Source organism: Fukomys damarensis, unplaced genomic scaffold (assembly GCF_012274545.1).
Source record: "Fukomys damarensis isolate Sample0158 unplaced genomic scaffold, DMR_v1.0_HiC HiC_scaffold_4, whole genome shotgun sequence".
Taxonomy (NCBI): Eukaryota; Metazoa; Chordata; class Mammalia; order Rodentia; family Bathyergidae; genus Fukomys; species Fukomys damarensis.
This window is the reverse complement of record NW_022900916.1, coordinates 38,671,418-38,684,727: the sequence shown is the minus strand read 5'-3', so window position 1 is coordinate 38,684,727 and position 13,310 is coordinate 38,671,418. Positions and strand designations below refer to the sequence as shown.

The following is a 13,310-nucleotide window of genomic DNA, read 5'->3' as shown; positions in this document are numbered from 1 at the left end:
TTAGTTTGTCAAGCTACACAAAAAAATCTTATTGGAAATTTAACTGGGATTTGTATAAACATTGAATAATTGAAGCAAATAGACATTTAAAACTCTCAGGATTTTTGTTTGTTTGTTTGTTTGAGACAGGGTCTCACTATGTAGTTGAGATTGACCTGGAACTCACTATGTAGCCCAGGCTGGTCTTGAACTCACAGAGATCCTCCTGCCTCAGCCTCCCAAGTGCTGGGATTACAGGAATGCACCACCATGCCCGGCTCAGGATTTTAGTTTTATATAATAAGTAATTCCAAAGGAAGGCAGATAAAAACTGATGGGGAAATCCTGAGTTGTAGACCAAACAAAGCCAACCCAAACCAAACAAAACAAAGCTCAATTCAGTTTCTTTCTTTTTTCTCTACTTTTGATATGATGTGGCTCTTATCTTCTTGGGTCCAGGATATGCTGGGCTCTTCATATCAATAACAATGTAAACTCTAAAACCAACAAAAATCTCCAAGACCTATAATGGAGTCCTCTCATCCATGAACATGGTATATATTCTACTGTTCTCTTGCGTATTATTCTAGAATAAGTCTACCTAATCACTGATTGATTAGATTTTTTTTACTTGTGTATATAAATGAGAGGGTCTATAATTTTCCCTCTTGTGTTGTCCATGTCTAATCTTAGAACCGAGGTGATCTATGCTCAGAAAATGAGATTGAGACTTTCCATCATTTTCTAAATAAACTATAAACTATGCAAGATAGTTAGTTATTCTCCATAATTTGAAAGTGTAGTGGAACTCACCTGTATTAGTCAGCTTTCCCATTGCTGGGGCAAAATACCTGACAGCCACAACTTAAAGGAGGGGAGGTTTATTTGGCTCATACTTTCCAGTGCTTTCAGTCCATAGTACAGTGGCTCAAGACAAAGACAGCCTAGAGGAGGGACACTTCTCACAATACAGTAGCCAGGAAGCAGAGAGAAAGAAGGAGGTGGGGTCAAGAATATACCTTTCCAGGTCATGTACCAAGTGAGCCACACCCTCCAACAAAGCCCCACTTTGGAACATGAGGCTTTAGTGGACATTTTAGATCTAACCATAACATTAATCAAAATACTGCCTGGGCCAAGTTCTGTCTTAGTAGGGCTGCCATAACAAATACCATAAACCAGATGGTTTATAAAGAAAAGAAATTTCTTTCTCATAATTCAGGAAGTTCATAAGTCCTAAAGTAAGGTATAAATAGGCTGGTGAAAGTATACTTCCTCATAGATAGGGCTATTTTATGATTCTTTTCTTTTACGATTTATGTAGCTTTATATCTTTTTTTTTTCATCTACAAGAATTTTTCACCCCCTTCCTCAGAAGGGTGAGCTGGAGCTACTTTCTCCCCACAACCTGTAGGGGATTGCTGCTCTGTGTCTGAGCTCTGCGATCCAGCAGGAGGGTTAGAACTTCCCTTCACCCATGCACTCTCCTTTGGTGGAGGGGCTGGCATTACCTTTGGAGGCCGATCAGGTTTGGGAGGCTTAGCAGGTGGAGAGTGACAGTCTTCCTCCTTATGGAGTGTTTCATTTTCTAGAGACTTCTCGCTCTCTCTCCTTCGGGCATTTCTGCCAGATGGGGCTGAGGTCCCAGTCTGTGATGCTTCACTTCCTGTCTTTGGCCTTTCCCGTTCCTACGGTTCTTCACTTCGCCAGGTTGGGTGTCTCTCTGGAGGCCGTCGTTCTAGTTTTGGCTCATCCAGGTGACACTGCAGCTTCTCCTGTTCCTTCTGTAGCCGTTCCTCTCCTTCTCTTTCTCTAGCAGCCGTGTCACCAGGCTTTGCCCCTCCAAAGATAGGAGCTGCTTGACTGGACTGGGACGTGCTGGCAGAGGAATCGTCCTCCTTAGGGGTACTCTGGAGCTTTAGGTAGTTTGGGCCCTTGGGGGGACCGCTGTCATCATGCCCATAATCGTCCCAGGGGTAATCATCCCTGGAGCCCCAGGGCTGGTCATCCTGTCTGTTATAGCGGTCTTCATAGCAGTCTCCTCCTCCTCTGTAGTCGTCATCTCTACGGTACACACCACCAAAGGCTCTTCTGCCACTGCCTATTCTGGAATCGTAGCCTCTATCATAATCTCTGCTGCCTCGCACATCATAGTGATCTTGACCCCTTATCGATCCATATCCTGGAGTGGGCCATCCCGATCCCCATCCAGTCTGGATCGTAAGGATCGCGATACTTGTCTCCAAAGATGTCATTGCCTCTTCTAGGCAGGCAGTCATCAAAGCTGTCTGTAGCAGGATGGGCCCTCCAGTCTGTGTCTACTTTGTCAGAATCTCGATTTCTATCTCACCCAAAAGAATGATCATCTCTGTCAGCAACATCCACTCAAATTCTTCTTTTACCTAAGACTCTTCGTTGAGACTGAGGGCACTGAGCAGGGAATCCAGGTCCCCAAACACAGCATAACCAAAACCTTTCAACTTCTGGATTGCTAGGTTCACGTGGCAAACACACTGCACTAATGCTTAATCTTCTAAAGAATTCCTTAATAGAGTCTTCCTTTACATCCTAGGGCAGGTTCCCTAGAAAAGAAGGATAGGGTGGAGATTTGGGAAGATGACTCCAGTCGATATTGAGCTCCTGAGCAGCCCGGGGACCAGTGGGAAGGATGGAACGGTCAATTGGAGGTGCCCTTTACACATCGTCATCAGTACTGTGCCAAGTGGTTGAAAGGTCTCCTTCCAGGGTATCTGTTTCATCAGTCCAGCTGACTGCTTTGGGGACATAGGTGGTTCCTCCACCAGCCCCTCCATCCTCAGCCAGAAAGTCTTTTAGGGAGAGAGTCGTCCCTTCTTATTCTTTTTTGCTGAGGCCGCCATGTTGGGAGAGGGAGAGAGAACACAAAGCCAGACAGTTGTTTTTAGGACTTGTCTTCTAAGAATTCACCTCATTTACTCAAGAAGCTCCTTCTAGTCCTTGGATATACTAAGACACTTCTCCAAGTTAATAGTTTGAAAGCCAGACAGTTGTTTTTAGGACTTGTCTTCTAAGAATTCACCTCCTTTACTCAAGAAGCTCCTTCTAGTCCTTGGATATACTAAGACACTTCTCCAAGTTAATAGTTTTGAGTCGATTCCTCCTTTCCACGTATGTATTCCAGTCTTTTCTTATTTTAGGGATGTTTTAAAATTATATTCTAAAATATTTTGTGGGTTTTTGGGGATATTATAATGATGACCACTTTGCTTATTTTATACATCTGTCATTTTCTCTCTAATTTTTAAAATCAGTATTTCTAGTCTCACATTTATGGTACCTGTCCCCCTTTGTGCTTGTTATCTCTTTGTTTTAAATTCTGAAGTAGTTTCTGTCTTTTTTATTAAGGAGGCTGGAAGTGGGGCTTATAGATTAACAGATCCTTCTGACTACTGTATGAAGAATTTGGGAGCAAGAAGCAGGGAGACCAGTTAGAAGACTCTTGCAAAGGTCACAGGGAAATGTGGTGGCTTGGATTAGAGGGTAGGGATGAATATTTCGAGAATTAGTGGTTTGGGAATGTATTTTGAAGGCATGACTGACGTAATATGAGGCTGAATTAGATATAAATTTAGAAGAACAAGAGAAATCTAGCAGTTGAGACACGAGATGGATGACATTTAATTTACTTATATGGGAAACACAAAGGAGCAACTTCGAAAGGAAAAGTGAAGAGTTTTGGATATGTTCACTTTGGGATTCCTATAGACAAACGATTAGAGAAAGCAACTAGATAAGTCTGGAATTTGGGGCAAAATTGGGCTGGAGATATAAATTTGGAAGTACTCAAGTGTGTGGTATTTAAGTCTTTAGTGAAAAGTGAAGGAGAGAGGGAAGGGCTGAGCATGAGCCTAGACCCCTGCAGCTTCTGAAGTCATGAAGACGAGGAGAACCCAGCCTGGAAGGCAGACACAGCAGCCAGACCAGCAGAAGCAGGAGATGAAAACAGCTGCAGCAAAATGCTGCTGAGAAAGCTAAGCCAGGAACTGAGAGAGGAGACTATAGGGAAGCAGTTGATGACTTGGTATTTCTTCCTGAGTAGAGGAGGTCCCAGAAAAACATGGACCTTTTTTTCCTTCCTTCCCTCCTTCTTGAATTGTACAGTTCAAAGTCCCTGGGTCGGGCTGAACCAGGTAAGCATCAAAGACTGAAGTCAGTGGCGAAGAGGTGGGCAGCTGGGTACAGGGTGTAGCACGTGAGTGGAATGAAGAGAGCACCTGTGTGTGAAGGCGGCATTAATAAGAGATTGGTCATGCGTGGAGATTGAGCAAACAAATGTGGGTTTTCACTGGTAGAAAAAGCAGTTATAGACGTGAAAAGGAGAAAAGTAGAAAGAACCCCAAGACATTGGACTGGAACTGTGCACATAACAATGAACTAACAACTATACAAACATAGGTATAGATAGGTGAACATTTGTGCAGAGAAAGCGATTTTGTAACTGTGTCTACTGAGAGGGCCTGGGACCATCACCATCCAATAGCAAAAAACATACCAGTGACTTAGATCTCAGTTTCTAAAATCCTTGTCCCCTAAAATGAATGGCAGTTCCTTGGAAAAATGGCTGATTCCAAGATTGTAGCAGGGAAATTACAAGATAAGCCTGTAATACCTCACAGTAGAAAATAAGGAAGAGCTTAGGGGTAGAGAAAACCAGCATGAATGGGCTCTCACTGGTCAAATCAAGGAATCTTTGAGCATCAAAATTAAATATCAATAACAGTTTATTACTTCTAAAGTCAGAATCTATGAGCCTATAGAAAGAGAGAAAATGACAGTTTTTTCTTATAATAGACTGCCAATGAATAAATACAGAAAAAATGATGAAATCAGAAAATTTGGCACCCCTCATAGTAATAATTAACTCAGCAAAGAAACAAGAGAGATTGGTCATGCGTGGAGATTGAGCAAACAAATGTGGGTTTTCACTGGTAGAAAAAGCAGTTATAGACGTGAAAAGGAGAAAAGTAGAAAGAACCCCAAGACATTGGACTGGAACTGTGCACATAACAATGAACTAACAACTATACAAACATAGGTATAGATAGGTGAACATTTGTGCAGAGAAAGCGATTTTGTAACTGTGTCTACTGAGAGGGCCTGGGACCATCACCATCCAATAGCAAAAAACATACCAGTGACTTAGATCTCAGTTTCTAAAATCCTTGTCCCCTAAAATGAATGGCAGTTCCTTGGAAAAATGGCTGATTCCAAGATTGTGGCAGGGAAATTACAAGATAAGCCTGTAATACCTCACAGTAGAAAATAAGGAAGAGCTTAGGGGTAGAGAAAACCAGCATGAATGGGCTCTCACTGGTCAAATCAAGGAATCTTTGAGCATCAAAATTAAATATCAATAACAGTTTATTACTTCTAAAGTCAGAATCTATGAGCCTATATAGAGAGAGAAAATGACAGTTTTTTCTTATAATAGACTGCCAATGAATAAATACAGAAAAAAATGATGAAATCAGAAAATTTGGCACCCCTCATAGTAATAATTAACTCAGCAAAGAAACATCAATACATGCCAAACTAGCAAGTGGAAGATGAAAAGTCACAGCAGAGCTTCAAAATACTTATTGATTACCAAGGGGAAGGAGAGGCTTTCTGTGGAGAAATCTGACAGTTGCTACCTCAATCAACTAATCATGGTTAACAACATCAGTATGGGAAAAACTGAAAGCAAGCATGCACCACCTGCCAGGATTCAGTGAGACGAGCACCTCACTTCTGTAATATTCCTGCCAAAGGTACACGACCTGAACCGAATCATGAAAAAATGTCAAACCTGAATTGAGGTGCACTTTACAAGATAACTGGGCTGAAATCTCCAAATGGTCAAGAAAAGATTGGCAAATCATTCCAGACTGAAGGATACTAGGCACGAACACTAAGTGGAACATTGTGATCTGAGATTAGATCCTTTTGGAAGAAAAGACTTAACACATAATTGGTGAAATTTAAATGGAGTGTGAAAATTGGGGGTAATGATGTATCTATCAATGGTGATTTTGCTGTGTATTGTAGGTGAATGACCTTATTTGTGGAAAATGCACACTAATGAATTTTGGGGGAGATAGGACAATGAATTAGCTAAAGAAAAGTTTTTATACTATGCTTGCAACTTTTCTATAAATTTGAAATGTTTTAAATAAAAAATCCATATATTAAAGGCCTGCTCCCCAGGGTGGAAGATCCTGTAGAACTGTTAGGACATGAGGTCACTGGGGACATAACTACAAAAAGGACAGTGGGATTCCAGTGTTTCTCACTTCCTGGATCATGAAGTAAGCCACGATTGCACGTGGCACTCTCCACGATTGCAATCTGGCCCACTTGTCAGAGACCCAAAGCAAGAGGTCTACTGATCTTGAACAAGAATCCCTCCAGAAACTCAAGCTAAAAAACCTTTTTCCATTTATAGGTAATTGCTTCAGGTATTTCATTACCATAACATGAGCTGTATAATGCAGATATTTTAAAGGCAACCAGAGAAATCTGAAGACAGTGTTAGATATTAGCGAGTAATTTTTCTAGTAGTCTAAGTGTGAAAAAGCTATTGTGGTCATGTAAGAAAATGTATTTTTCATATGCACATTGCAGTATATGGGAGAGAAATGACACGAGATTTGGGATAGGCTTTACAAAACTTCAGAAAAATAGAGGGTAGATATATCAACTTGAGAAAGGCCTTTGATAATTATTGCATCTGGTGAATGTGTTATTAGGAGACAGAGTGAGGTTGGAGGAAGTAAGTGAATGGGGTGCAACCTGGAAGGACACATTCTTATTTCCAACCCATTGCTCAGTCACTCTGGCTTTTTCCAACCCATTCTGCTTCCTGGCTGCCATAAAGTAAGCAATTCAATTCTGCTAAACACTTCCACTATGACGTTTCTTCCTTGGAACCAATCAACCATGGACTGAAACCTCTGAAACAATAAACCTTTCCTCCTTTAAGCTTATTTTTCTCAGATACTTCATCATAATATTGAAAAGCTGACTAACACAGGCACATGCTATATCACCGAGGGGTAGGACTTTAACATATGAATTTGGAAGAGACACAATTTAACCTGTGACAGGTATATTGGGTGTTATTATACCATGCTCTTACTTTGGTAAATGTTTAAGCTTTCATAATAAAATATAAATGCAGAGAGAATAAGTAAAGAATAAATGCAGAGAGCCAGTATTATGGGTTTTTTGAGTTTCACTGCTGAAAACATTGAAAAATGAGTTCCTGCCTAAAGATGGAATATGGGGGTTAAGGAAGTTTTCTTTCAAAATGACTGTATATGCTGATAGGAAGGACAGAGTACACAGCAAAAAGTATATGTACAAAAAGAGAGGGGATAATTTCAGACAAAAAACTGAGTTGGCAAGAAAGAATCGAATTTAGATGCAAAAGAAGATACTGTCCTTGCTCTTGGAACTTGAGAGGGGGAAAGGCAGAGGGCATGGGGCAGCTGCTGCCAGGGCTTCAGTGGCCGTGGCCGTGGCCGTGTAGAAATACTCTTCCAACTGAGCATGTGCCTCAGTGAGATAAGAAGCAAGGGCATCCACCAGGCTAGGGTGAGGAAGTGTTGGAGATGTTAGCAGAAGCAAGAAGACATGAAACATTCCTTTAGGAGAGCACAGAGTGAATTGAACAGGAAAATGTGGGCACAATACCAAGAGTTAGTGAGACCCTGTTTGATGGGTGTCTAGCTGCCTCAGCAGATTGTCGAAAACACTGTTTCTTCCATTGAGTTGCCCTTTCCTTGTCTCTCTCTCTCTCTCTCTCTCTCTCTCTCTCTCTCTCTCTCTCTCTCTCTCTCGTTTGTGTGTGTGTGTGTGTGTGTGTGTGTGTGTGCTCACGCGCCAAAAATCAGTTCAATGTCTCTGTGTCGGGTTTGAGTTCTCTCTTCTGTCCCATTGACCTATAAGTCTATCGCTTTGGCAATACCACTACTCAGCCTTGGTTACTTTAGCTATATACTAAAGCTTCATCAGGTAGGGTGATTCCTCCCAATCTATTATTTGTCAAGATTTTTTTTTTCTGTACCAGGGATCAAACTCAGGTCCTTGCCCTTGTGAAGCAGACAGCAGTACTACTGAGCTAAATCCCTGGCCCATTTGTCAAGATTTTAAAGAATGATTCCAGGCCTTTCTAGACTTTAGAATAAGCTTGTCTATGTCTGCAAAACAATCTTGCTGGGATTTTGATAACCCCAACAATTAATTTAAGAAGACATACGTTCTCACTGTACAGAGTTTCCCAATCCATGAACACAATACATGTGACCAAGTAGTTAAGTCTTCTTTGATTTCTTTCCTCAGCATTTCCTCATATTAGTGAAACCCACATGGAGCAAAAATAAGCGTGTCTGAAACATCGAGCTGGAAGTTTGGTGTCAATTCTTAAGACTACCTTGCTGAAAATTGGTCAAGACTTTGAACAAGTTAGACTAAGACAATTATCTTGGCTTGGTTCAAAGTAGACTGTTCTTAAATCACTCATTTTTCTGCAGATACTTTTCTGTATAGTATTCTATTCTAGAATGATCTTTCCTTGTATCTGGGTCCTTGGATTATGAATTTCTTAAGGTTTGCTACAGAGTCTTTGCCATGGGATTGTTATGCAGGCTTCCTCCCTTCCAGTGACCTCTGCTGTCTGCTGTTGCTTACTAATTGCTAGGGGGACGGCTACTTTGTACCTGGTGGTCCTACTAACATCCTCTAACACTAGTGTATATTTCAGTGGCGATTAATATATTAACAATGTTGTGTTGTGTGGCTGTCACCTCTATCTAGTTCCCAAATATTTTATCATCACAAAAGCAAACCCCAAACCCATTAATGGCTCACTTCCATTCTCCTTTATCGTAGGCCCTAGGGGGTATGGATTTGCTTTCTGCCTCTCCAAATTCTCTGAGCATTTCATATAAATAAAATTATATAATTTTGTGTCTGACTTGTTTCACTTAGTATATTTTCAAGGCTCGTCTGTGTTGTAGCATCTACCCCTACTTCATTCCTTTTAATGGCTACACGATATTGTATTGTGTGGACAGGACCACATTTTGTTTATGCGCTCATTAGTTGATGGACCTTTGGGTTGTTTCCATTTAGTAGCAATTTTGAATAATGCTGCCATAAACATTCATGTACCAGTTTTCATACAGACATATGTTCTCAGTTCTGTGGAGAATATATCTCGGAGTTGAATTGCTAGGTCACATGGCAAGTCTACTTCACTTATTGAGGGACTGCCAAATTATTTTCTGTAGCAGCTGCACCATTTTACATTTCCACTAGCAATGTATAAAGATTCTAATTTCTCCACATCCTCACCAACATTTGTTATTTTCCTTTCTAAAAATTATTATTATAGCCACTCTGGTGGGTATGAAGAGGACTTTCATTGTGCTTTTGATTTATATTTGTCTAATAACTCATGATTTTGAACATTTTCATGTGCTTTTGGATATTTGTACATCTCCTTATAGAAATGACCTTTTAAGTCCTCTGACCTTTTTCTCTTTTTGGTACCAGGGATTAAACTTGGGTCCTTGCACTTGCAAGGCAGGCGGGCAACACAGCTGAGCTAAGTCCCCCACCCCCTTCTCTGATCATTTTTAATTGGATTGTTTCTCTCTTGGTTGTTGAGTTGTAAGAGTTCTTTCTTTATATATCCTGTATACTGGACCTTTATCAAATGTATGATTTGCAAACATTTTCTCCTGTTCTGTGAGTTCTTTTCACTTTCTTTCTCTTTTTTTTTTGGCACTGGGAATCGAACTCAGGTCTATTGTGCTTGTGAGGCAGGCAGGCAGGCAGAACCACTGAGCTAAATCCCCAGTCCCCTTTTCACTTTCTTGATAGTGTCCTTCAACGCACAAAGGTTTTTAATCCCAGCGTAGTCCCATTTATCTATTTTTGTTGTCGCTGCTGCTCATACCTTTGGTGTCATATCTAGGAGACCACTGTCAAATCTAAGGTCATAAAGATTATCTCTTGTTTTCTTCTGGAGTTTTAGTTTTAGCTTTTAAATTTAGGTCTTGGATCCATTTTGAGGTACTTTGTCCTTCTACATTCCAATTGTCACTGTGTTTTCTTTCCTTCATGATCAACTACCAAGTTTATTGTTGTATTTCTTTGGAAATGTGTATCCAATGCTAAATTTATCTTGGGTACAGGGAAAGAAACATTTCATTGTATTATGAATAACATGAATCTAATTTTTACTTCTATTATGCCTTTAAGGGTTATTTAAACCTCTTTTTCCCCAATTTATTCAGCAAAAAAATTTTTTGCAATCTGGATAATGAACAGACTCTTGTTTGTGGCTTCCAAGATCAGATGAGATGGGGCATATTGAGGGTGGTATGACCGTAGACACTCTTAGCTTTTGGGTGACTCTATTTCTGGGAAAAAAACTATAATTGTCTTTTGTCTTTATTTAAATGTATTTAAAACTGATACATTAAAATATAAAAGTTGTATGTATTAATGGGGTACTCTGTGTTTAGTTAAAATTTGTGTATGGTATGAAGTAAGGATAACTCATTTTTCAAGTGTGCACACTCAGTTCTCCAAATACCAGTTGGCAAAGAGACTACTCTTTCCCTCATCAACTGGTCATGACACCAGTGTCATAAATCAGTTGACCACAGATGTATGGGTTTATTTCTGGACTTTCAATTCTATTCAGTTGGTTTATATGTCTGTTATTTTGCCAGAACCACAGTGTTTCGATAATTACAGCCTTGTGGTGAAACCAAGAAGTCTGAATTTTCCAACTTTGTTGTTCTCACTCAAGACACAATTTAGGAAGAACTTTTACATTTCTTCAACAAAAGGCCTTTGGCTGGTGATGTTGGCACAGTTCTGTAATCTCAGCACTTGGGAGGCTAAGATGGGAGGATCATAAGTTCAAAGCCAGCCTGGGCTACATAGTAAGTTCAAAAAACCATTGGAATTTTGACAGGGATTTCCTTGACTCTGTAGATCTCTCTGGAGAGTACTATTGTCTTAACAATATTATCTTCCACTTATTAGTGGATTAGATGTATTTCCACTTATTAGCTATTTAATTTCTTTCAACAATATTTTGTAGTTTTGGGTATGGAAGTGATAGTTCCTTTATTACATTTTCATAAGTATTTTATTCTTTCTGATGTCATTGTAAATGGAATTGTTTTCTTAATGTTCACTTCAACTGTTCATTCCTTGTGTGTAGAAATACAATTTTTGCGTGATTTTTGTATCCTATAATTTTGCTGCACTTGTTACTTAGCACGTGTGTGTTTTGGGTGTGTGCGAATGCTGGCTTTAGTTAGGATTTTCTGTAGATAGGATTAAGTCATCTGTGCATCCAGAAACTTTTACTTCTTCCCTTACAATTTGAATGGCTTTCCTTTTTCTTGCCCAATTGCTCTGGCCAGAACATCCAATTTAATGTTGATTAGAAGTGACAATCTTGCCTTCTTTCTGATTTCTGGTGGCAGGGGAGCTTTCAGTCTTTCATCATTAGTATGATGTTAGCTGTGGGTTTTTCATAGATCCTCCTTATTGTTTTATTAAGTTTGTTGGTACATTTGAGGCATATAATACAGTTACACGCATCATTGGGATCTTGTACCTTTACATACATCCTCCCTGTTATGTTAAGGAATTTTTCTTCTGCTCCTAGTTTTTTGAGGATTTCTATCTTAAAGGATTTTGGGTTTTGTCACTTGTGGTCATCACGTACCTCCCCTTTCATTCTCTTACTGTGGTATATTAACACGGTGTACACTGTTTGATGGTGGTATGTTGAGCCATTCTTACATTCCCATTTGATCTTTTCAGTATAGTGCTGAATTCCGTTTGCTGGTATTTTGTGGAGGATTTTTGCTTTTATTTTTGTAAGGGGTGTGTAGTTTACTTTTTTGTGACTTGTTTGTTTGTTTTTGGTTTGGTATCAGGGTAATGATGACCCCAGACATGAGTCTGGAAGTGGCTCCTCTTTTCCATGCTTGGTAGAATTCATTAGTGAAGTCATTTGGTCCTGGGCTTTGCTTCTGGATAACTTTTTATTAAATTTAGTTTCTTTACTTACTATAGATCTGTTCAGATTATATATTTCTTCATAAGTCAGTATTGGTGATTTGTATATCTCTAGTAATTTGCCCATCTAATCTAGGTTATTTAATTGGTCAAGTAGTTTCTTATAGTTTTCTTGTTTATATCTGTGAGGTTGGCATCAATGTCCTGGCTTTCTTTTCTGATTTCAATAATGAGTCTTTCTTTTTCTCTCTAAGTTAATCTAGCTAAAGTTTTGTCAATTTTGTTTATATTTTCAGAGAACCAACATTTGATTTCATTACTTCTCTCTCTGTTGGTTTCCTATTGTTTGTTTATTTTTGATATAATCTTTTTTTTTTTTCCTATCTTCTAACTACCTTGTAGGATGAAGTTAGGTTACTGAAGGAAATCTTTCTTCTTTTTCAGTGTAGGTGTTTACAGCTATTCACTTCTCCCGGAGCCCTAGTTTTGCTGAATACCACAGATTTTGGTGTGCTGTAACCTAATCTTCATTCATCTCATAGTATTCATGTTTAATTTTCATTGTAATTTCTTCTTTGATTCATGAGTTGTTTAAAACTTCCTCCTATTTTGAGTTTTCCAGTTTTCATTTGGTTATTTATTTCTAGTTTCAATCCACTATGACTGGAGAGGGTTCTTTTGTGTGTCTCATTTCAGATTTATTTTTATTTGTTTGGGATTTCTTGGGCTTCCAGATTCTGAGATTTTGGTATCTTACATTCATTTTGCAAATTATCAACTGTTTTAAAATATTGCCTCTCCTTCATTTTCTGTTTTATCTTTTTTGTTTGGTTGTTTGTTTTATCTTCTTTGGAAACTATAGAAACATATGCTGGAGTTTATCATTCCAAGTTCTATGTGCCAATCTTTTTTTCATATTTTTAAATGTATTTTTTTCTCCATGATAAATTCTCTCTATGTTCTTTATGCTTATCTCCCAATTTACTGATTCTCTTTCTAGCTATGACTAAGATTGGGTTCAATTCACTTGTTGAATCTAATTTGAATTATAATTTTATTTCTATTTTTAATGTGGCCGTGGCCATGTAGAAATACTCTTCCAACTGAGCATGTGCCTCAGTGAGATAAGAAGAAAGGGCATCCACCAGGCTAGGGTGAGGAAGTGTTGGAGATGTTAGCAGAAGCAAGAAGGCGTGAAACATTCCTTTAGGAGAGCACAGAGTGAATTGAACAGGAAAATGTGGGCACAATACCAAGAG

The 13,310-nt window shown here is 39.1% G+C and overlaps 1 pseudogene; it reads right to left on the bottom strand.

The window, feature by feature from the left end:
• Positions 1 to 1,325: 1,325 nt before the first annotated feature.
• On the bottom strand, positions 1,326 to 2,858 carry LOC104868649 (annotated as a pseudogene).
• Positions 2,859 to 13,310: the final 10,452 nt, after the last annotated feature.